General features: G+C 41.0%; 1 long non-coding RNA gene across 1 annotated transcript in view; it reads left to right on the forward strand.

The window, feature by feature from the left end:
* Positions 1-351: 351 nt before the first annotated feature.
* The window catches only part of LOC140707452 (uncharacterized), a 66054-nt gene continuing 44688 nt past the window's right edge, over positions 352-21717 (forward strand). The window contains exons 1-4 of the long non-coding RNA XR_012087536.2: positions 352-1680; positions 12622-12910; positions 15408-16609; positions 20284-20369. This is a non-coding gene — a long non-coding RNA (uncharacterized LOC140707452). The remainder of the gene's footprint in view (positions 1681-12621; positions 12911-15407; positions 16610-20283; positions 20370-21717) is intronic.

A 21717-nucleotide genomic window follows, 5' to 3' on the forward strand; every position in this document is an offset into this window, starting at 1 on the left:
GGTAGTGATACCTAAATGGTGAACCAAGGTGCCCTGGGGTTCCACCCAACCCAGCCAGGGATGCTATGGAATCTTCTAGTTTTTTCCACCCACCCACTCTTAGTATCACACAGTATTTACTTCCAGTTTTTCTCTGTCCTTGCATGATGGAGAAAGGGAACTCTGCCCAGCGTTACCAGAGAACTGGGGTTCCTGCCCCCCTGTTGGCAAAGGACCCTTCCCCCTGCCCCTCCAATACATATTTTCCATTTTACTGGAAGCCGCTTCCCTCAGATAGGTCAGGCCATGAGTGGATTTCTATTAAGCCACCTGTATATAGCACAGTCTCCATGGATTGCTGCCTTGTTATGGCGAAGGGGCTTGAGTAATTCAGAGAAGCTATGGGCTATGCTGTGCAGGGACACCCAAGACAGACATGTCATAGTGGAGAGTTCTGATTAACATGAATTTGACCAAACTCTGGGAGGCAGTGGAAGACGAGAGGGCCTGGCATGCTCTGGTCCATGGGGTCACAAAGAGTCGGCCATAACTTAACAACTAAACAACAACATATAGCATAGTATCTGGTTCTGTGTAGTGGTCAGTCCTGATAATACAACTTGGGAACATGTATTTGGGGTTTTATTTTTTTATTTTTTTAAAATCAGACCGTATACTGGTAAGTACTGATCCCACAGATATGGTGGTTCTACTTTATTTGGGAGCCATGACCAGTGGCCAGTAAGTTCAGGGAGCCATGAGCTGAAAAAGTTTGGGAACCAATGGTTTATGGGCATGGAATAGAATCAGGCTGGGTTATCTGGTTTAATTTCCCGATCCATACAAAATCTCCCTTTCCTTTAGATATTTTGAAAAGTGTCTCTTTTTAATTCATTTTTTAAATATTTTAAACATCTTTTTGATACAGTCATGACTGGAAAAGCCCATGAGCTTTGGGAATGCTAATATTTCTTTAATTTCCTTTTCAATAGTCTCAGCATGCATGACAGTAACCCAATAAGGAGGAGATTGAATGGCTAGACAGTTACCAGTAAGGACACTATGCTGAGCCAGGGTCATTCTACCTGGCTTATCTAAGAAGAGAGAATGATAGCACTGTGTGTCCTCATACAGTCTTTCTTGCTCATAATTACTCATTTCAGGAAGCAAATGCAACTCTTCCAGTCCCCCTGATTCCTGAAATTCTACCAAGATATCCACAAAGTCTTCTCTTTTTTCCTTCCTGGCTAGGCATATAAAAATCCCAGCATTTCTGGCTACATAAGATTTTGAACTGTTAACATGGTACACCCTGGGTTTAAGTCCTGTGCTGCTGCATTCAATCACTTAATTTACAGCACTTATTTTCTCTTTCACCACAAAGAGATCTTCCCCCATGATTTGTGGCTTGCTGTGTTTAACAGGACTTAGCACCAAACGTAGTCCCAACATTTAAATCCCAGTGTTTGGCCTTGGCATCATAACAAGCTTTTTGCTTGTTTTGAGCAATCACCAAATTTTCCAGGGCTATCTCTTGCACCTGCTTTAACCTCTGCTGCAGGTGGCTAACAAATTCTGCAACAGGGACTTTGCAATTTTGCTCTCCCAATCCTCTTCCAAGACAACCTCATTTGGACTGAACCCCCTCCCCTTGCTCCCGACTCTCTTAGGGAGCAACATGGGATGCAAACAGCAGACAAGGTAAGGCCCAATTCCAGTCTTTTAAACATTCCACAATATAAACATTAATCAATTTCTACAAAGTGTGTTGTACCCTTTCCACCCCTCCATTAGCAGATTGATGGTATGCAACTGTGGATCATTGTTTCACCCCAGCAATCACACAAACTTTTGTCAGTGATTTTGTGGAGAAATTACTGCCTCGGTCCAAAATCAAAATCTGGGGTGAACCCATGTAACTGATAACTTCTAAGAAAGCTCATGTGACATTTCTGGCAGTTTACACTAGCCAGTGGAACAGCCTCAGCATATTGGATGGCATAATTGATAGGTTAAAATTTTCCCCATTTTTGGTTGCAGGCTCAGTAGGGCCGAGGAGATCTATTCTGAGATGCTGAAATGGCTGAGGGACTTTAGGAGGCTGAAAATAAGCTTTCGTCTTGTCTTGAGGGTACCCAACCCTTTGACACATATCACAAGAGGAGCAATAAAATGTCACCTGTTTTTCTTTTTTTTTAAATTTTCTTTTTATTATATAAATCCATCCATGCTGATTTAACATCTTGCCACCAGGGTACAGCTTATAATCATTTGTAAAAAAAAACTACTACACACATTACACTCCTAATCTATACAACATCCTTCTAACCATTGATAGAATAAGTCCCATGTTTGATAATATTTTGTATCTTCTTTTCCTTTGATTTTCAGTGTTAGTCTGTCCAATATCTTTTTAATTTCTTGATCCGTAGGTGTTCCTTCATTTTTCCAGTACTGTGCATAAATAATCCTCGCAGCTGTTAGAATATGCAGTATTAAATATACATTTTGTCTATCAACACTTTCTGGTATTATACCTAACAGAAAGAGCTCTGGCCTAAAATCTACATGCTTTTTGATTATTTTAACAAGCCATGTATGTATTTTGTTCCAAATTTTTTTTGCTTTATCACAAGTCCACCAGAGGTGATAATAGGTTCCAGTTTTTTTATGACATTTCCAACATTTACTTGACCTATTTTGTGATATTAGGCCAATAGAAACAGTAATTCTAGCCAGTGTTCTTTTAACCCCTAAAGGCCCAGCATATCGACATCATGAGCCAATTTCAGGACTTGTTCTGTGAAATGCTTAGGGATGACAAGCTGCTTTTTCCGGACTCAGATCAGTCTCTCCATTCCCAGCAAACTCTTAGTAAAGCAATCCATCTTGCTGATAAATGTGTACAGTCAGTCTTTGGACAAAGAAGGGGGAGCTTAATCTGCTTTCTCCCTACGTTGAGATAATGTAGGCAGTTGTTCCACCTCCTTCCCAATTCTCTCTTGCACAAGTCAATAGGTCTAAAATTTACAGGGCAGTTGAAACCTATTAACACTTCTTTCTCATTTATTTATTTATTTATTTATTTATTTATTTATTTATTTATTTATTTATTTATTTATTTATTTATTTATTTATTTATTTAATGTATACCCCGCCCATCTAGACCAAAGTCTACTCACCAGTTTCTTGATATAATTACTCCTAGGTATTCTCCCATCTGTCTGTGAGGTCACTTCCTGTTTCTTGTTCTTCATTCTTACTTAAAGTGCAGCAGGTCAGAGAGGCCCACACTTAGCTACACTGCTCAAACTTTCCAGGTGTGGATAAGCTCTAGGAGGGTCAAATGGGCTGATGGCTGAGTGAAATCCTCCTGTCCAGTATCCTCCCAACATCTTAGTTCATTTTGACTAAGCAGTGCTTCATGGCGTTATACAAATCCACAAGGTTAAGCTCTTTGACTTTCGCACCAAAGTAGAAATACCAAAAAAAATACCCGCTAAATGCATAGGTTCCTGGTGTTTTGAACCCTTTTACTCCAAAAGAAGTAAAGAGCTGTAAAATCTTACGTTTTATTAAAGATGATAGAAAAAATCAAAAGGAACAAAGTTTCCAAATAGTTTCAAAAAGTACAAGAACAGTCAAAAATTATGGCGCAAGCAAGCATTCAAAAATATTTGAGGCAAAAACAATTCCAGAACAGTCCCACAAGAAAACAAGAGATAGCTATCCTAAACTAGTAGTCACATTCTGGCAGAACTTCAGCATAGTATTCCCCTAAGAGATAAGTAGGCTAAATTAAGTCATTTCTCTCTGCATTTTTGTACTCACCAGTCCAGTGTCCAAAACCTTTGAGATTTGCCAATCAGGCATCACATTGCCATGAACCTTCTCTAAGGAAAAGTAACTTATCCCCCACTCCCTTTACCTCTGCTGAAACTTTCTTGCTCCTTAGCTCGGCTCCAAGGAGCAAGCTCTGGCCTTGGAGCTTTCATTCCCACAGAGGTAAGTCAGGTGTTAATGCCTTCCAATTAACAATGGACACTTTCTCATCTTCTCTTGGTCAGTTCCACTCAGGCACAAACTACAAGGCCTGTGCTTCAAAAGGGCAGCCAAAACCATGATCCCCTATTTTTCAGTTTCTTGACAAAAGTCACCTGTAGAGGCTTATGTTACCATTTTTTAGAGAACCATTTCCCCCTCCTGCAGTAGCTTTAAATAAATTTCCTAGGTAATAAACAGTGAGAAGAATCCTGTTTTTTTTTTAAACATGATGAATAGGAATTGCAGAACACACAGCTGCCAATTAATGAGTTGTCAGTCATGTGTCCAACAAGTGTCCAGCACCTCACCAATGGGAACTTCCACAATTCTTCTTCTGTACATGTTAAACAAACAGGTTCTGCCAGTACGTTTTTCCTTCTTACTCCTAATCTTTAGAATTTATTCTCAAAAGATACAAGTTCACAATACTAGAGCTGCCACACCCAACCAGCAAATTCCAAATAGTCTTAAAAGAAGGTCACCAATCAGAAGTTCTGGACTTCAGGAGGGTATGGGAGAAAAATGACACATATAGTAAATAGATATTGGATGTGCTCATTTTGTAGGAGACCTAGCTGCAGAAGAGATAACTTAAGATCAAATGTAAGACTCTGCTAAGCAGCAAAAATGGTGGTCAGTTCCTGGTTTGCTGTGAGGTCAGAGATACGTGAGCTATCTTCATGATATACAGTAATGAATGAGGGAATTTTCCACACACTTAAATGCATGCAATAGGATCTAGCCCCCAGCACTAAAAGAAAGTGTCAAGGTCTTATACCTCATGTTAACTTGTCTGCTTTGTAGACCTAATTTACATAAAACCAGCAATCTCTTATGTTAAGGGAAAGTCCCTTATTGCATAAAACCAGGGCAGTCTAGATTAAAAGATAAAACAGCCTAGTTGAGAACACTAATGATTTACAAAATTTTATGTAAAATAGTTTTCATTTTGCCTCTTATATTCAAATATGAAATCTGATTCCCATATGCCCAACATTCATGGAGTAATAAAAGACTCATATATGGACTGGTTTTGTATACTTTGCAGAAACAAACGTTTCACTCCCTGCATCACTACACCTGTACATAAAACATTGCATGACTATGTTGCCTGCATTATTTTGAGAGAGAAAACATTACTGATGTTGTTCTATAAAATAGACAATCTAGATCAGATAAGAGCAATTTGGCCAGACTGCTCTGGCAAAACATAGATCTTATAATATATTGTTCTAATTTTTAGTGCATCTAGTCAAATTTAGTCATTACTCCTGAAACATTGCTTTGAGGAGAGTCATTGGGATTGGGGTTATTTCCCCCTATTTTTCTGTATTTTTAGAGGGGGTTAAAAATATTATCAATTTTCTTCTCCAAAAGGATGATTCTCTGCATGGAAGGAGGGTTTCTTTTAATGTAAAAACATTCAGATAATCACCTCCACCGGCAGACTGCAGATCATGCATACCAGGAAATGCTGGAAGTGATTCTGCACAACCTGTAGCAAGACCCAGAATTGTCAACACTTACTCAGCTGCTGTGATGTCATACCATTCTGCAAGCACAGGGCACAAGCTGATTCTTCCACACATTTTTATTTGCATAACTGTTATTTTGTACAGGTGCCCAGAATTTATTTGATTTTTGGAATTCCTGTCTCCTCCTGGTGGTAGTCTAAAAGAGTCACTTGGCTAACAGCCACTGGCCAAACTACAGTAGTCTATTCTCTATCAATTTGACTGTTTTTCTGTCCTCCTTGTCCAACAGAAACAAGGGGAAGTTAGTTCTGTAGAACAGGTGTAATTGTTTATTTATTTTCTTTTTTTAAGTAAAATTAAACATTTACCTTTAGTTTCCCAATTTGAATGATCTTCAAAGGAAATTGCATCTCATTTTCCTATATTTAGTGTTCTAGTTGTTTAGTAAAAGCCTAGCTGTTGGGATTTATTTTATTTATTTATTTATTTATTGGACTTATATACCGCCCCATAGCGCTACAAGCACTCTCCGGGCGGTTTACAATTTTTAATTATACAGGCTACACATTGCCCCCCCCCAGCAAGCTGGGTACTCATTTTACCGACCTCGGAAGGATGGAAGGCTGAGTCAACCTTGAGCCGGCTACCTGGGATTTGAACCCCAGGTCGTGAGCACAGTTTTTTAGCTTGCAGTACAGCATTTTAACCACTGCGCCACGAGGCTCTTTTTGAAGGGAAGACCACTAATAGCTAAGGTTCTGTCTTGTCCAGCCAGTAATGCTCCCTTCTGCTGTGACCCTCACATCCACTTAGCTGGGAATACTAGACAATACCTGAAATACGTTACAGTATTTTGTTCCATTCATCTCTCTTCTTGGCAAATTGAGCATATAAGGAAACCTGGCCCTGGTCATATGGGAAGGTCATTAACCTTTTTATCCTACATCTAAAGAAAAATTCAGGGCAACACAGAAGGCTTCTGCTTCCTATGAAGAAAGGGTTGCAGGCTTACAATGTCTCTAATATAGATAAAAAGATCTGAAGTATAGTACAGGTGAAGACATTTCTACTGGCAAGCAGCATAGCTGCTAATATGATAACACTTTTCTACAGAAAATGCCTTCTCTCTGGGTCCTGCCGGTTGATGTTCGGAATGGTAGTGTCATGTTTCCGGGGATTTTAACAGGCAAAAGTCCAATAAACCAGTCCAATATCAGAAGTCCAGAAGATGCAAAGCAAATACCAAGTTGCCAGAGCCAAAACACAAACCGTAGGCAGAAGTCAGAGTCCAAAGCCAAGGGTCCAGAAAACAAGGTCCAAGATGAGCAGGAACATGGATGCAAGCCAGGGAACTGAGTTGTTGCTTCCACAAACTCGAAAGCCTCTGGGTGCAGATTTTATAGTAACAGCAGTCATCTAGACACCTCATCCTGCTAAAACCCAGGGCTGGTCGACCTGATGTTCCTATGGGAGGCATTCATGTGGGCTTGGGATCTTCGTGTCATAAGTCCTTGCCGAAGTTTCTCCCTCACTCTGGCTACTGGGGGAGGAGAATCTGGTGGTGATTCAGTTGCCTGCGATTCTGATTGCCCAGCATTCTCCTCAGCTGTAATTAACCCCTCGAATTCCAGACCTTCTTCGGCAGAACTCATGACAGGTGGCCATAGACTGTCCATGGGAGTCTAAGATATTTAAACCCAGCTCCTAGAAACTAAGTGTTAGGGGGTTTAAAGGTTTTGCAGGCCCACTACCTCCTTCATGGACTGTATAGACCACAGCAAACTATGGCAAGTTCTTAAAGAAATGGGAGTCGATCTATCTCCTGAGAAATCTATACAGTCGTGTCCCGCTGGACGATTACCCTGCTCTACGACGAATCCACATTATGTCAACGTTTTTGCGATCGCTTTTGCGATCAAAAAACAATGCTTTAAATGGGGGAATTTTGCTTCACATTGATTGGTTCCATTTTGGGAACTGATTTTTCGCTTTACGACGATCAGCAAACAGTTGATTGTCGGGTTTCAAAATGGCCACCGACTTTCAAAATGGCCCCCCGCTGTTTTCTAGAACAGATTCCTCGCTATGCAGGCATCGAAAATGGCCACCGTATGGAGGATCTTCGCTGGACAGTGTTTTTTTCAGCCCATTAGAACGCATTGAATGGGTTTTCAATGCATTTCAATGGGATTTTTTCGTTTCGTTTGACAATGTTTTCGCTCTACAGCGATTTCGCTGGAACAAATTAACATCATCAAGTGAGGCACCACTGTATGTGGGACAGGAAGCAACAGTTAGAACTGGATATGGACTGCAAAGAGAACAAACCTATCCCTTCTGAAGGAAATCAACCCTGAGTGCTCACTGGAAGGACAGATGCTGAAGCGGAGGCTCCAATACTTTGGCCATCTCGTGAGAAGACTCCCTGGAAAAGACGCTGATGTTGGGAAAGTGTGAAGGAAAGAGGAGAAGGGGACAGCAGAGGACAAGGTGGTTGGACAGTGTCATCGAAGCGACCAACATGAATTTTACCCAACTCCGGGAGGCAGTGGAAGACAGGAGGGCCTGGTGTGCTCTGGTCCGTGGGGTCATGAAGAGTCGGACACGACTAAACGACTAAACAGACAGATAACACTGTATCTAGGCTACTGTCCAGAACCAGGCAGAGGTGTCACATCTTGCCTGCACTGAAATGACTCTGCTGCTGCTTAAGTATGTTTGGAAGCAAACATGTAGTACTTTTCTTCCTGCACTATAAAACACTGAACTGTTTATGATCTAGATATGTGTTGGACTGCCTCTTTTTGCCAGTGGCTGTCCATCCACTGACATCACTTCTTCAGGCTTTATTTCTGGGTGCTCCTACTGCCCAGGTGTGCCAGATGGTGACTGGAGAGCTGTTTCAATTATCACCTTTATCTTTGAAACACGCTTCCCCAGCTTGATGCCTTGGTTTCTGTCCTTTGGAAGCTAGGGGGCCAAATCCACTTTTCTGGGCATTTAAGAACCATTTATTAAATTTTTAACATGCTATTTCTGTTTCCACTCATTGTATAATTGGTATGCCTACTTTACTTTTATTATTTTATTTTTATTACACCTCTGCTGTACCTTACTACATACCCTTCTTGGAAACATACCTCTGTGTTGAAGGGACAACACAAGGATGTGATATATGACTCACTTAAAAAAAAGTTATTTCACCTTTATGGACTATTCCCACCCAGCCAAAGAAGGATGGAACCCCTGATGGATGTTTGGCAACATCAACCCTTTTTTTTCCCCAGCAGTGGCAACAGCCTTCCTCCAATTCGACATGCCGTCAAATATTGAGGCAAGTGAAGCCACAAAAAGCAAGACTAGGGCCGATCAAGGTGTTTTAGACAGCCATTGCATTGCCTTGGTGACATGAGCAAGCTAAATGTTCACATGTGGCAATAGTGAAATAGTCACTTTTTCCTCAAGGCCTACTGGCTTCACTGGCGTCAGGTGGTGGTGAAGTGGATTTTTCCCAAGCTTTTCAGGAGGGTCGATTAGGTATGCCATCCTCAAGATGGTGCAGCAGATGTGCCCAAGCCAAGCCACTGTTGGAGGAACCCTCTTTCGAAGCATTACACTTGCTGTCCTCAGTATCCCTCCCCTACTGTCAACAAATCTCTTTTCTTCTGGCCAGAAAATGCCCCGGCTTCATCTTTACTCCCATTCAGTAATTCCTCCTTAGGAGTTTTGTTCTTGATTCTGTTTTGTTCTTGAAGGGTGTGGTTTGGGTTTTTTCTTTTATAATGAGCATCCAAATTTTACAGTTTTCCCTCTGTAGTAATCTAATAAAATCTTTGCTGTTTGACTCTTTCAAATTAACTGATGCTTAATTTTTCTTAGTTATGTATTTTTAGTATAGGTATTTCTGAAAATGAACACAATAGAAACCACACACACACACCATTCCAATATTCCTGGAACTCTCCCACATGTGTATTTGCCATGATATAAGTTGACTGTATTTTACTATATTTTTCCAGCAAGCAGAAAAACATGTATTTCCAGCCCAGGAAAAAAAAATTAAGATCTCAGTTGCATGAGGATTTTTTCTTTATTGTCCCTGCTCTGAAATTCATTAAGGTCTCTAAATATTTTAAGGGATGCTGTTGCTTTTAAATTTTAAGAGACAAAAATCATCCTGCCATTCCACCTTAAATAATTTGCCACTGCATGGGGAAAAGTTTGTAGTGACCTTACAAAGTGTTTTGTTTACTCTCCGCCCTCAATCACCCATCTCTGTAGCAAATAAAGACTGGAGAGGAAGTTGTCTGGCATAGTAGCAGTGAGAGGTGGTTGGAGGATGGGATACTACATAGCTGCAATGCAGAGTTCTCCAAATATCAAAGCGCCATCATCTTGCAAAACAGAGAGATTGCGAGCAAGCAAGATTCAGAAGGCAACTTTTTAGCTAAACAGAAACATGGTGTACTTTTGAAAGGGAACTTGACGTTTTTTATGAGCTCTGGCTGGAAATGACAAGTGGTTTTACTACCCCCAACCCTCACAAGTCAAGTATTTGGAATTTTCTCTTCCTTCTTTACAGTCCCACATACCCCTTAAAACTTTTATTTTTCAAGGAGAAAATTAATTTAGTTGAAAGGAAAGCAAGAAAGCAACCCAGTGTTAAACATGGTTAAATGAAAATAATTTGATTTAGACCTACTGCATCTTCTGACCAAGGCAGATGATGCAGGCCAATTTCTGACTGTTTATAATAACAGCCCACTCCTCAAATTTCAAAAAATACCAAACACTGTTCGAGAATTATCTTAATTCCTAAGACCCCATAAAACTAACAAATGTATTTTATTATAGTTACTGGAGACCAGCCAGCATTATTCATGTCATTCATGTCTTCTAGCATAACCATAGCCATTATCAGCAGAAACTCATAAACTGATGTGATACATCCACAGGTTCATGATGAAATGTTCCCCCAGACTAGGACAGCACTGGCGCCAGCCCCAAGGCCTCAGTCCTTGACCTGATGCCCATATTGGAACTTTGTCTCTCACCACTGCTCCCCCTTTACATATACATGCTTTTTTGGCAATTTGTAGATGGCACAGCCAGTTTTCTTTAAAAAAAACAAAAAACAAACCCAGATAGGATTCTTGAGAGAGGGCTTCTCAAATCGCAGCCACCAATTAGGGTGAAATGTTCAGTTGTCCTGAAGACATCCAGGAAATTTACCTACCTGTTCTGATGTATTCTATCGAAAATTTGAGGGTAAGGGGTGTTCTTGTTCTGGCTTATTTGTAATATTCCCTCTAGGTCCAAAAACAGCAATTGAGGTAAGATAGTTAACAAAGAGCTATTTATTAATTGGTATTTATCAAGGATGGGCAACTCCCTCAATCCCTCACCAGTGGCTATTCTGGCAAGGTCTGCTAAGAGTGGTAGGCCTAAATAACAGTTACCTATGTATCAAGTGGCATAAACAGTAGGCCCCAGCCAGGGAACAAGTTCACTGATCATCCTTCCAGCTTCAAGGTGTAAGACTAGTTTCCTCCTGCTAGAGGTCTTCTGAGAGTCAGTCCTCAGGAATCAAGAACAAGTACTGCTTATGCTGTATTGCAGACCTGGGCAAAGTGCGGCCTGAGGGCCACATACGGCCTGCGAGCTGCTCCTATCTGGCCCGCAGACAGTTTTGAACATCAAAAACATTTATAGCTTTTTGTCTAAAGTTAATCAGTTGCTTATCTTTAACATACCACAAAAAAACTTTTTAGTATTTGTGAAGATTAACAAGTTTAAAATAGAAACAATCATAACATCACTGTTTCATTTTATTTTTAAGTAAAGTTAGTTCAGCCCCCAAACACAGTTCAGATTTTCCATGTGGCCCCCCTATAGAAATTATTTGCCCACCCCTGCTGTCTTGTGTGTTTGAAACTGCAATCCTTTAAATCTCCATACAAAAGTGAGCCTCACTGAGCACAGTAGGTTTTACTCCTAGGTGTGGTTTGCGGTCCCAGGGTGACGTGACTGAATGGGCTAGATGGAGCTTTTCTCCTTTAAATCCCCTTATATCAAGAAACAACCAGAAAGACTGCTAAAATGTTCCATTTGACTGGAGCACTATAAGGACTGACTACCGTAATATTTCCTTTTTTAAAAATGAGCTTGGCGTAACTTGTTCTGTGTGGACAGTTTTGTTTTAACTGTTAACAAAGGCAGATCTTACTACAGTACAATGAGATTAAACAGTTGCCCCCACAATCCTGGTAAACAAGTTTCTCAAAGGGTTAGATTACATCCAGCCAGGATGACTGGCGTTTGTTTTTCTACTGTGCTCGAACTTGGAACCTTTCTGGGAAGGGGTTGTTATTTTCTGCCAGTGTTTTCTCAAGTTCAATTCTTGAGGTTCCTAAGTGATGACATGTTCTGAAAGCAACGCCTTTTTGGCACAAGTTGCATGTCTGTGAAAGGGACACTGGCCCTGTTTTTAAGAGCTGTTCATAAATAAAATCACCCAATGTCACATGTTATATTTTCCTGAAATGTTTAAAGTCTTCAGTGCATGAAATCAGATGATGCCTGTAAATATTTTTTTTACTAAAACTCAAAATCTATGTTTTACATAAGGGAGCATTTTGGTAAAGGTTGTTTTCTCTCCCCCCCTCCCAGTTTAAAAAAAAAGCAGTTTTTTTAAAAAAAATATTTCAGCAAAAAAGTAATTTGTGGGGGGGGGGCAAAGAGAAGCATCCTATTTATGCAGCAAGAGCTAGACTGAAAAGCCCTTGCTGCATGGAACAAAGAATAACTCTGACACCATTATCACAAACACTATAACAAACTCCAAAATGTTTCTGTGTGGCTCATTTTGGATTGAAGGAAAGTCACTTGTTGATGTCTGCCTGTTGGCCAACACTCGGGAAACCGCCAACACAAACAACCAAGAAGAAAACTGGATTTCTCTTATCTATACTCAGGGAGCTGGCACCGGCAGAGAAAGAATTGAGACACATGATTCCTTATCAATAGTGCAAAGTGATGTTATAAATTTAAGAAGAGTATACCTCTTGGCCCTCTTGATGGTAAAACCAAGTGTTAGTTAAAACTCTTTCTGCTTTCACTGCAGGAGCAGCCTAAGACATTTTGCTGCTTGAAGCAAAGGACAAGATGGCATCCCCTCACCTGTCCATAAAATGAAGCTGATTGGTCTGACAGTTGCGTCTTACTTTAACACTGGTAGAGGGATAGCAATTTCCACCATCCCTTTTTGGCACCAAGCTTGTTTAGGAGGCCCACAATAAATTGTGCAGCCTTCTTCCAACATCCGGAGTTCATGAGGAGCAGCTAGGATTCTGCCAGAACGGCCCCGCCTTGCAAATCTACCACCTAAAGCAGTCATCTAACCCTCTCTAAAGGTAAGGTTGTCCCTGTTTCGTTTCTGACTCCTTGCTCCCATCTGTATAATGTATTATTTATTTATTTATTTATTTAAAATATTTATATCCCACCTTGCTTCTTAAAAAGAACCCAAGGTGGCTTGCATCATTAAGACAACAACATTTAAAAGATAAAACGCTACGTATGCAAATATTTAAAAAGAATTAAACAAGTATTACATTAAAATCAGTAATAAAGTTAATACTAAAACACTTTTAAACAATAGAACACAACAATCCATTTAAAACAACTCTCTCAAACCACTGGTCATCAAGGGAAAGCCTTCCTGAAGAGCAAGGTTTTTGCCTGCTTGTGGAAGGACAGCAATGATGGGGCCGGCCTGGCTTCTCGTGGGAGGGAGTTCCAGAGTCTGGGAGCAGCAACAAGGAACCTGCTCATGCCACTACAGAACAGTGATTTCTTGCTTTGGTGTTTCTTTTCTTAATTGGATAGACATATTGTGAAGGACAGGAGGCTAGTGTGCCGTCCTCAGCAAAGGATAGACAAGAAGAGACATTCGGATGTGTAGAGGGGGAACTCATAAAAATAGAGGAGGAGGAGGTTAAGGGTGAAAAGGGGATAGAAGTGTGCTTAGCAGAAGATAACGAAGGAGAAAAAGGGAAGGATCAAGATCTGATAGTGTGGGAGGAAGCTATAAAAGAGTGGAGTGAAGTGCGGGAATTTAGAGTGGAATCTGACAAGAGGGAGAAAAACACAAAAGGACAGCACGGTGCAGACAAATGGGGGTCAGGAAGTGGCTAGTAAGGTCTGTGATCTGTTAAGAGAATTCCCAAATCTTAAAAAAGGAAGTGGATTGCTCCCCGATCCTGCCTCTCCCAGTGGTGAGGGGAAGGTGGTAAAACCTATAGAATGGACAGTCGGGGTTTACCCCTGCAATCAAGGTGGAGGGAAGAAAGTGATTCATTCCAATCCTTCCTACAACAACCCACCTCCAGAGGGAGATTGGGCAAGACACCCCTGTTCTGGGATGGTGTGTGCAGTGAGGAGCGCCCCCATGAGAATGATGACTGACCACGAGCACTTTGGTCCGGCCCCAATGTGAGAAGCAAAATATTTACACCAGAAGTGAAGATTTTGACTTATAGAACAATCCCTGAGTTAAGCTGTTTCGATCCTTTTAACCTTGTTGATCCAGAAGCTGATGAAAATAAAGTTGAAGCTGTTGGACATTTTAAACCATCTCCGTCTCTCATTTCCACCAAAATGAAGGAACCGTCACCAAATTCAGAAGAACTTAATCACACATATGTATTGAATTGCTACACAGTCATCATATTCCAAGTCTCCAAATCTATCTAGCCTAATTTGTACAATATGCAAAATATTTGCTAATTGTTCCAGATGTGATCGTTTAGAAAGAGGTTAAGCAACTTTTTTTATCTCTTCCATCTCTTAAGACATCCTTTTCAGTTTTTTTAGGAAGGAAACAGACTAGATGATTTTTTAAAATATGGACCAGTAACATATATTTGAAGTCTCAAAAACAAAATGAATGAATTAATTTATGTATATCCTGCCTTTCTTCCATAGAAGGGACTCAAGTTGGCATAGAAGAGCTAAAAAAATATGCTTGAAAGCACAATAAATTAAGATATTAATATTAAAAATGATTAAACATAAACAAAACATCACTAGTTAAAAAACAACACAAATTTAAAACAGCTAAAAAAATCTGCTGCATCTCCTAAAAACTACAATCTTACAAGTGTATTCAGATATCAAAGCCCAGCTTAAAAAGGAAGGTTTTCATCTGCTGGTCAAAGGACTGTAAGGAGAAAGCCAGCTTAGTCTCATAAAGCAGAGAATTCCACAGACTGGGAGCAGCCACCAAAAACACCTCCTTTTGTATTCCCATCAAACATGGTGGTGGTGAGATCGAGAAGGCCCTCCCCTGAAGATCCCAGAGATGAGGGTGAAGACATGGGGACATGGAATCCTTCAAATAACCTGTACACAAACTGTATAGGGCTTTATAGATCATAACTAGCCCTTTGAATTAAACCCAGAGACTGCCTGGCAGCCGGCAAGGCTGTTGCAACTAGGGAGTTGTGTGATCTCTCTAACTGGCTCCAGTCAGCAGTCTAGCTCCAGCATTTTGAACCACCTGAAGCTTATGAACCATCTTCAAAGGCAAACCCAGGGAGACTGCTTTACAGTGATCCAAAGGTGATGTAACTAAGGCATGTGTCATTGTAGCCAAGTCTGACATTTCAGGAAGAGGTGCTGTGCTACGGTGGTTCTGCTTCTACCTGCAGGGCTAGTTTGAGAGTGTGACACTGCAGGACTTTCGTTTAGCCCCATGGCTACGGAGCTGGGGGATAGTTCAGGACACCATTCTATCCCTTTTGTATTTAATATCTATACAAAGTTGCTGAGGTGTGGTCATTAAGGGTTTTGGTGTTTGGGGCCATCAGTATGCTAATGACATTCTGTTCTTGTTCTTTTTGTCACCAGAATCAACTGAGGCTGTGCAGGTCCTGGATCGATGCCTGGATGCTGTAATGGGCTGGAGGAGGGCCAATGAACTGAAGCTGAATCCTGTCAAGATGGAGACTCCATGCACTGATGCTTTCCAAGTCCAGGAATTGACCAAGCAAGCTGCCTGAGAGGAAACTCCCTAAAGAAACAGGCACATAGCCAAGTGAGCACCTGTCTTAGGTGGAGCTCCCAGAAGGAGCAGATGAGTAGCTGGAGAGCATTTTGGGGTCCAACTATATTATTGGGCACCTTCAAAGAAATAAATATGTTTCTTTGTTCTCCATCTGAAGTGGAAAGACTGCCAGGCAGCCGGCTCCATATTGGCCTTCAACATGCATAGAAACCATCTCTAGGAGCTTCTGCACTCAACAGAAGGAGACATTCCTCCTTTTCTTTTAGGTAATGGGAGGCAGCTGAACTATACCGACAGTATGTAAACAGGCAGGTGATAATGAGGCAAGAAACAACATCATTGCTTCCTAGAGGAATGGCTGACAAAAACTTTTAAAAGATACCTGGCAGGGAGATGTGCCAGTGAAGATGTTTTTCTTTAAACCGAACAGTTAGTCAAATCCTTGTGTGTGAACATCTACGGAAATTGCATATGTGTGTTGTATCTGCATCACCGTAAACATTGTAGTTATGTACAGTGTACTTCCGAAACAACAAAGAAAGTGACTTCATCATGTTCAGACCTCAGCAGCAGCAACTGGCTTCAGGGCTACAATTCTATGCACCCATGTTTGAGAGAAAGCTTCATCGAACTGTGTTCTTTTGTAAAGCACTACAAATGTGTTAAACATCATTTTCACACCCACCCGCTTTTCTAAGACTGATGTATAGTCATGTACTTCCAAACTACTTGGGATTGCTTTGTAAGCAAAAATCAGGAATTAATGTAAATCTAGTTTGTGTAATACTGCATTTCCTACACACTTGAGTGTCTGAGCACCGTTTTGAAGACATCAGGCACAAGCTTTCCAAAGGATCTTCTGAGGAAGCCCCTTGATTTCAACAGAGCTTATTAGGAAAAAAATTCTACAGGATTTGTGCCCTTGCTGTTTAATGAGTGGTTTCTTTTATTCTGTTCCTGTTGAGGTCATTACAACCAAGGCTGGAGAAAGCTCAGCTAAAATAGCTGCATTTTCTGGATAAGCATTGGTATCAGCATTTGGCAGGTAACCAGAATATGCTGTTCCATCATGTTAATGTTTTGTATCTTATAAGAGAAGTAAACAGCCATAAAACCCATAGCCTGAATCCAGGGAGAGTCCTGCTGTCTAGGCCAATACTGATTAAGAAATATAGTATCGCAATTACTGGACTGAAAAGTCTGCAGAGTGAAATCTGAGAACATCAGCAATGTAGGGTAATAAGAATTACTATTCAAACTGTTGCACCCACACAGCACTTATTTTTCATCTGAAACAATTCTGCTCTTGGGGAGCAGTTGTGTATGTCACATCCCCTTCACCCTGAGACTAGTGCAGAGCTGTTCTCTGAGAGTCAGCAGAATTCTTCCTCCACTATGTACAAATTTGTGGTGATTAGTAACATGCAGCAAATAATCATTCAGGATGTTCATGGTAAACCTAAAGGGAAAACGTACTTCTGCTGTAACAAAAGACAGAGTCTTGAGTGCAGTAGAGATGGTTTCTGTGCCTGCTGAAGGCCAATGAGGAGCCAGCCTTGCTGCTAGTCTTCCACTACAGATGGAGACTAAAGAAACTAAATTATTTTCTTGAAGACGACAGAATTAATTTAGGAGGAAGTGATTTAACGGCTACAGACTATGGGCCTGTCCAAACAGGTATATAGATCACTAAGAATATACACCCCTTATGACGCTCTTAATGACCTTGTTGTTTAGTCGTTGTGTCTGACTCTTCATAACCCCATGGACCAGAGCATGCCAGGCCCTCCTGTCTTCCACTGCCTCCCAGAGTTTGGTCAGATTCATATTGGTAGCTTCAGTGACACTGTCCAACCATCTCGCCCTCTGTCGTCCCCTTCACCTCTTGCCTTCACACTTTCCCAACATCAGGGTCTTTTCCAGGGAGTCTTCTCTTCTCATGAGATGGCCAAAGTATTGGAGCCTCAGCTTCAGGATCTGTCCTTCCAGTGAGCACTCAGGGTTGATTTCCTTCAAAATGGATAGCTTAGTTTTCTTTGCAGTCCAGGGGACTCTGAAGAGTCTCCTCCAGCACCACAATTCAAAAGCATCAATTCTTTGGTGGTCAGCCTTCTTTAGTCTCCAGCTCTCACTTCCATACATCACTACTGGAAAAACCATAGCTTTAACTATGTGGACCTTTGTCGGCAAGGTGAGGTCTCTGCTTTTTAAGATGCTGTCTAAGTTTTCACTTTCCTCCCAAGAAGCAGGCGTCTTTTAATTTCTTGGCTTCTGTCTCCATCTGCAGTGATCATGGAGCTGAAGAAAGTAAAATCTGTCACTGCCTCCATATCTTCCCCTTCTATTTCTCAGGAAGTGATGGGACCAGTGGCCATGATCTTAGTTTTTTTGATGTTGAGCTTCAGACCATTTTTTGCGTTCTCCTCTTTCACACTCATTCAGAAGTTCTTTAATTCTGCTATGTGTGGAATCCAGTGCATGTTAGCAATTTGGTCTCTACTTCCTCTGCCCCTTTGAAATCCAGCTTGTACTTCTGGTAGTTCTCAGTCCACATACTGCTGAATTCTACCTTGGAGGATTTTGAGCATAACCTCGGTAGCGTGTGAAATGAGTGCAATTGTATGGTAGTTGGAGCATTCTTTGGCACTGCCCTTCTTTGGGATTGGGATGTAGACTGATCTTTTCTAATCCTCTGGCCACTGATGAGTTTTCCAAACTTGCTGGCATATTGAGTGTAACACCTTAACAACATCATCTTTTAAGATTTTAAATAGTTCAACTAGAATGCCATCACCTCCACTCGCCTTGTTGTTAGCCATGCTTTCTAAGGCCCCCTTGACTTCACTCTCCAGAATGTCTGGCTCAAACTCAGCAACCACACTATCTGGGCTGTCCGGGACATCCAGATCTTTCTGGTATAATTTCTTTGTGTATTCTTTCCACCTCTTCTTGATGTCTTCTGCTTTTGTAAGATCCCTACCATTTTTGTCCTTTATCATGTCCATCTTTGCACAAAATGTTCCTATCTCCAATTTTCTAGAACAGATGTCTGGTTTTTCCCTTCCTGTTATTTTCCTCTATATCTTTGTATGATTCATTTAAGAAGGCCCTCTTGTCTCTCCTTGATTTTCTTTGGAAGTCAGCCTTCAATTTTCTGTAACTTTCCCTATCTCCCTTGCATTTTGTTTCCTTTCTCTTCTCTGCTATTTGTAAGGTCTCATTGGACAGCCCCTTTCCTTTCTTGCATTTCCTTTTCTTTGGGATGGTTTCTGTTGCTACCTCCTGTACAATGTTATGAGCCTCCATCCATAGTTCTTCAGGCACTCTGTCCACCAAATCAAGTTCCTTAAATCTGTTCTTCACTTCCACTTTATATTCATTTGGTTTAGATTATACCTGACTAGCCCAGTGGTTTTTCCTACTTTCTTCAGTTTAAGCTTGATTTGTGCTATAAGAAGCTGATGATCAGAGCCACAATCAGCTCCAGGTCTTGTTTTTGCTGACTATATAGAGCTTCTCCATCTTTAGCTGCAGAGAATATCATCAATCTGATTTCGATATTGCCCATCTGGTGATTTCCATGCATAGAGTCGCCTCTTGTGTTGTTGGAAAAGAGTGTTTGTGATTACCAGCTTGTTCTCTTGACAAAACTCCATTAGCCTTTGCCCTGCTTCATTTTGAACTCCAAGGCCAAACTTACCTGGTGTTCCTTTTATCTCTTGACTCTCTACTTTAGCATTCCAATCCCCTATATTGAGAAGAACATATTGGTGTCAGTTCTATAAGGTGTCAAGGCAGCAATCCCCTTCACAGATTGCTGCCTTGTTGTGGCGAAGGGACTTGAGTAATTCAGCGAAGCTATGGGCTATGCTGTGCAGGGGCACCCAGGACAGACAAGTCATAGTGGAGAGTTCTGACTAAATGAGATCCACCTGGAGCAGGAACTGGCAAGCCACTCCGGTATCTTTGCCAAGAAAACTCCATGGACAGAAACATAAGGCTTAATGACCTACATACTTAAATTTGAATTTGTTTGCTGTTGCCTCTGGCTTTTCGCCCTCCTTTTTTGCTTATTGTTATTACGTGATTTTTACTTGGTGGTGGGTATGCACTTCTAATTTTTTTGGCTGCCCACAGTATTTAGTGGTTCGCCACTTAATAGGTGGGATATAAATGCAATTAATTAATTAATATAAGTGGTCACTTTGTAAACCAGGACATGCATAATCCCAACTGGCTATCTATTGCCCCCTACTGATATATTTAAATACAACATCCCTGTGTTTATTCTGACATACTGAATTGCCACTTTGATGCATATCTTCCAGCATATCACCATGAAAAGCGGGGTATACTTGTCACTCCCCTATTCAGAGACCATTGCCCTCTCCTCCTGTGCTGCTAAACAAAGACAATGGCTTTGTTTAACCTGCAATATACAATATGAATTTATTATGAAATTTCTGGTCTTTCAAAAACAGGGAGACATTCATTTTTGATCAGGAATGACAATACAAGAAGATCCCACGGGAGGGGATCAGGGCAGTTCCGCAGAGTTGCTTTTTAAAGATATCTTTATATCACCCTTCACCTGAAAAGTTTCCCAGTGTTCCCTATTTAATGTTGATAATGTAACAGGACAGGATGACATTAACTATTCCTCCCCTAGCCCTGCTGAATCAGACAGACGACTAATATTACCACTTTGTCATTTGAAAGGTAAATGGCAAGGCACTGATGCAACAACTGAGTGCAGTTCAGAACACTGAGGTAATGTGGAAGATTTATGTTCTAAACTGGATGAGGTAAGCTTGGCAAGTATGGACAATTACTTTGACTCCACCTTTCCAATGATGTCATCAGATTTAGTTTCTGTTAGGTCGAAACTAATTATCAGAGGCTTGGGAGGAATGCACATTTAAATATGCATTGCAACAGAAGCAACAAGACACCATGCAGAGTGGGTTGAGCATCTAGCCACATATCCCATTAAAAATAAAGACCACCATATGCATTTGGATGCACAGCAGATTTATTCCTACAGTACTGAAAAGCAAAAGCATCTGAGGCATTCAAAGAGTTTTGCCCCGCCCCCACGCTGACATCTAAAGACACAGGACAGAAAAGCAGAAATTTCTTCAGAAATGCAGGAACTAGTTTTACTCCCTCCTTACTGCTGTTTTATTTGCTTGGTGAACCTTGTGCAGATGCCCGAGTCTGCCTTAACTCTTCTAGCCTGAAGTTGCTCATAGCTCCTTGTACCTAAAAAGGGAGAGAGAAAGAAACCAAAGTGGGTCAGACTAAATGTTGCTTTTCAAGATATAGCTAAACCCGTTGGGGAGATGAAGATTTAAGGGGGCATCATCAATCTGTGCAAAACAATGAAAAGCTAAATATAAATATCTAATACAATCAAGAGAAGTACAATAAAAAAAATTGGAAAATTTTCTGATGCCATATTTTTCCATAGAAAATATTCTACCCTATATATGCCTACATTTATCGCTTCGTTTTGGTTTGTTTCCAGCCCCTGTGATTGTTAGAAATGAACCAAAGTGGAGCTTGCAGCTTGAATCTGCCTTCCTCTTTCAATTTCTGGTATCATTAAGTGGCTCAAGAAGACCGCCACTTCAATGGTATTTGGAAACTAAACACTTCCTCTACTCTGTGGAGGGACACAGAAAGTAAAATGTGTGTGCTTTAAAACTGTATTAGGGCAGCATGCATGTACACATGAAAGAAACATAAAAGTTTTTGGTATGCCCTTTTGTAAACATTAATCGTTCATGTTTGAGGCTCTTTTTCCACAATCATTGAAACATGAATTACATAAAAAAGAGCCTCTGTTCATTCTGTGGGTCTTTCATTAGAACAAACAAAGTGTGCTATTTATATGCCAGCCCACAGCACTTAAAGCACTCTCTGGGTGGTTTACAAGTTAATTATGCAGGCTACACATTGTGTCCCCCCCCCCGCCCCGCAAGCTAGGTACTGGATTCATTTTACCGACCTTGGAAGGATAAAAGGCTAAGTCAACCTTGAACCAGCTACCTGGAATAGAACCCAGGTTGTGAACACAGTTTTGACTGCGGTACAGCAGTTTAACCACTGTGCAACAAGGCTCGTGACATGAAAGGCCCACTCTAGGTACAG

The sequence above is a fragment of the Pogona vitticeps genome, chromosome 5 (assembly GCF_051106095.1).
Source record: "Pogona vitticeps strain Pit_001003342236 chromosome 5, PviZW2.1, whole genome shotgun sequence".
Classification (NCBI taxonomy): domain Eukaryota; kingdom Metazoa; phylum Chordata; class Lepidosauria; order Squamata; family Agamidae; genus Pogona; species Pogona vitticeps.